This window comes from Gekko japonicus, unplaced genomic scaffold (assembly GCF_001447785.1).
Source record: "Gekko japonicus isolate JY-2015 unplaced genomic scaffold, Gekko_japonicus_V1.1 scaffold2246, whole genome shotgun sequence".
Classification (NCBI taxonomy): Eukaryota; Metazoa; Chordata; class Lepidosauria; order Squamata; family Gekkonidae; genus Gekko; species Gekko japonicus.
Window position 1 is genome coordinate 275,851 of NW_015159782.1, and position 3,929 is coordinate 279,779.

The 3,929-nt window shown below is 45.9% G+C and overlaps 1 protein-coding gene across 1 annotated transcript in view; it reads left to right on the forward strand.

Annotated features, from left to right (window-relative positions):
• The window catches only part of FBXO41 (F-box protein 41), a 67,730-nt gene that overhangs the window by 58,208 nt on the left and 5,593 nt on the right, over positions 1-3,929 (forward strand). The gene's annotated exons all lie outside the window — the stretch shown is intronic.

The following is a 3,929-nucleotide window of genomic DNA, read 5'->3' on the forward strand; positions in this document are numbered from 1 at the left end:
CTAGCAATCCAAAACAGTCCAGTGGCACCCTTAAGACCAAGTTTTATTCAGGTACAAGCTCTCCCTCTTCGGGGGGGGCAGATCTCCACGTCCCCCCCCCCATAGCTAGCAATCCAAAACAGTCCAGTGGCACCTTTAAGACCAAGTTTTATTCAGGCACAAGCTCTCCCTCCTCTGCGAGGGCAGTTCTGCACGTCCCCCCCCCCATCGCTAGCAATCCAAAACAGTCCAGTGGCACCTTTAAGACCAAGTTTTATTCAGGCACAAGCTCTCCCTCCTCTGCGAGGACAGATCTGCACATCCCCCCCCAATAGCTAGCAATCCAAAACAGTCCAGTGGAGCCTGAGCGGTGGGTGTTGCCTTCTGACACACTTCCGGTGATGTCAGGGGGTGTGGCCTATGCAAATAAGTTATGCTAATGAGTCATGCTAATGAGCTCCTGCACCTTTTTTTCTACGAAATGACCCTTGCTACTGCATCAGTTAGTTTGCTCTGGAGCCATCCCTTCCTGAGCTAAGACAAAAACTGTGTGAGCCAGAGGCTAAAAAACTGTGAGCTAGCTCACACTGACTCAGTTTAGAGGGAGCACTGGTTGGAACCTATCCTAAGGTGCAAAGAATCCCAGAAATGACTGGTTTTTTTCCTCTCTCTCTCTCTAAAGAAAAGCATTTTGGCCGGAGGTGTCTCTGCTGCTAAGTGCTCTGGTCCAAGTAGGGTATTTATAGAGGCTTCCGCTGCTAGAAATAGCCCAGGTCAGCTTTACGCTCCACTTAGTTGTGTTTCTGCATTACAAACCTTCGTAAGAGAGCTGGTCTTAATGGAAGCAGCACATCTGATGGGGGGGAGGGGGTTCCCACTGACCGATGGTTCCTGAGTGGGTTCACCTGTCTTTTAAGTGAATCGGCTGAAAAGGTCTTTTGGATTGATCCGTGAGTTAACTTGAGCACAGCTGTCTGACCTAATTGGACATTTGGGCTGCGGCCAGTTTGGTAAAGTGGTTAAGTGCACGGACTCTAATCTGCGAGAATGGGGTTTGGTTCCCCACTCCTCCTCCTCATGCAGCTGCTGGTGTGACCTTGGGTCAGCCACAAGCTCTCTCAGAGCTGTTCTCTCAGGAGCAGTCCTCGAGAGAGCTCTCTCAGCCCCACCTACCTCACAGGGTGTCTGTTGTGGGGAGGGAGAAGGGAAAGGAGTTTGTAAGCCGCTCTTAGACTCCTTTGGATAGTGATGGGCGGGGTACATATCCAATCTCTTTTTCTTCTTCACTCTAAATAATCCATTTTCAATCCACTTTCAGTGCACTTTCCAACTGGATTTTACTGTGAATTGGCAAAAATCCAGTTGGAAAGTGCATTGCCAGTGGATTGTTTAGTGTGTGTGACCACAGCCTTGGTCTAGCATGGTCGGTATTCCCTACTCTGACTGGCAGAAGTCATCCACGTCACCTTTGAACCGGAGGTGTCGGTGACCGGACTTGAGATCTCCCACATGCCCAGAAGGTGGGGAGGCGCTGTGGCTCAGGGCAAGAGCCTCTGTTTTGTATTCAGAAGGTCCCAGGTTCAACCCCCAGCATCTCCAGTTAAAAGGACCAGGTGGCAGTTGATGCGAAAGACCTCGAGCGTTGACCCTGGAGAGCAGCTGCCAGTCCGAGTAGACAGTACTGACCTTGATGGACCGAGGGTCTCATTCATTATGAGGTAGTTCCATGGTACGTTTATGTATGATACTGTACCTGTGAGCCACCACCCTTCCCTTCATTGAGTCCAAAATGGTGTACAAATGTGGTCCCTGTAATGATTTCGTGTTTTGGCGTGTGTGTTTCTTTAAATGTTTAGTTTGACTGCAGTAATATGAGAAGAGTGATAGAGGGAGACAAGTGTGAGGTGATTGACTGATGACTGAGAGTGTGGGAGGAGGGGTGTCTATGAGAGGATTCTGAGTGTGAAGTTTGAAGAGAGAGGATAGTCTGTGTGACTATGGGAGATTTTGAGTCTATTCTGTGTGAATAAGACAAAGAGTTCAGCCTGTGTGGCTATATAGATGAGAGAGAGAGATTAGACTGTCTACGCCTGTCGGAGTGGAGTTTTGGGAGTTTCAGAGACTGTTTGTGACACCAAGCTTTGCCAGTTATATTTACAAGTTCCTTTCTTCAGCAACAATTCAAAATAACAAGAAACCTATTTTGTTCTTTAATAAATAAATCATTTTTTTGTTTCAACTTACCCCAGCAATCAGAATAGTCCTTCCTCAGGGCCACATAGTCCTCTGAAGTGCCCAGACCCTGAGTCAATCTATCAAAAGAGAGAGATTTGGAATTTTCAATTCCTGGTGGCAGCAGAAACCTACCAAGTTTAGGTACACAGAGTGTGTTTTAAAGGTAAAACCGTCTCCCCTATAAGCGAGGACGCCACAGTCCCTCCATAGCTGTAGACGAGGGCATTGCAGTACCAGCCTTTTGCCCTCAAGCCCTTTCCGAATAATTTTTAGCACTGAATTTATCTTTGTTTCTGCATTCTGAATCGACAAGTTGCCTCTGTCGACTGCAACCCCAAGATCTCGTTCTTGGTCAGTCACTGCCTGTTCAGACCCCCGTGAGCGAATATGCAAAATTAGGATTTTTTTTGTCCCAATGTGCATCGCTTTGTTCTTATAAAATGAAGGGAGCATAAGAACTTAACAATCATCGTTAAGAGGAAAGTTTGTCATTTCCGTTTTTGTTCACTCTCTGTTTCAGTAATTTGCCAGAACCAAAATTAAACAAATGTGTCCTTTCTCTCGCACCCCTGCAGATTAAAATGGGCCCTGGCTGATGAATAGCTAAACTTTAGTGCATTAATCTATTAATTGATCTCCTTTGTTGATCTGCTAATTAAAGCTTGCTGCCCTGTCATTTAAATATAAAAGGACAGGAAGCGGCTCCCATGATAAAACCATTTGTGCAAACCTTCATCTCACCCAACATACAAGGCAGCAATCTTTCTCCGAGCCAATTGCAAAATAGAGATTACTGGTTCTTCTCCCAGATAACCATCAGTATTCTATTTAGCAAAATTGCATCTGCTCAGGTCCTCAGACCGACCTCTTAAATGGATTTACAGAGAAGACTTTTTCTCCAGTTTTGGGAGACAAAGAGAGTGGTTATAAAGCCGGCGAATCACTAGTTGTGTAGTAAATGCTTGTAGGTCCCCCCCCTTACAATTAGGACTAGAAATGTGCTGTTTTAGAATCACAAACACTACTTCAGCATGAAATAGCTGCTGTTGCTTGAGTTTGCTCTGCAAGGTGCAGTCGTATTCCTGCAAGCTTCCAGAATCCTTATCTGTGTTACAAGAAATAAAAAGCCAATTATTCTGGTCAGCTCCACTTTCTTTAACTAAGAACATAAGAGAAGCCAATGTTGGAACAGGCCAATGGCCCATCTAGTCCAACACTCTGTCACACAGTGGCCAAAAACACCAGGTGCCATCAGGAGGTCCAGCAGTGGGGCCAGGATACTAGGAGAACCTCCCACTGTTGCCCCCCCCCCAAGCACCAAGAATACAGAGCATCACCCGGAGTCCCTATTTTATGTATGTATGTATGTATGTATGTATGTATTTATTTATTTATTTCTCTCCCCCCCCAAAGCGGCTCAGGGCAGCTTGCAAACAATTTTAAAACATACAGTTAAAACCAACAATTACACATATAAATACAATTCCATAAAACCCCAGCTAAAATCCCATAAAATCCCAAGCTATCCATTCCTTGTGGCACAGATGGACCTCTGCTCCATATGTTTATCCAATTCCCTCTTGAAGCTGCTCATGCTTGTAGCCGCCGCCACCTCCTGTGGCAGTGAATTCCAAGTGTTAATCACTCTTTGGGTGAAGAAGGACTTCCTTTTATCCGTTCTGACCCGACTGCTCAGCAATTTCATGCCGTCCCCA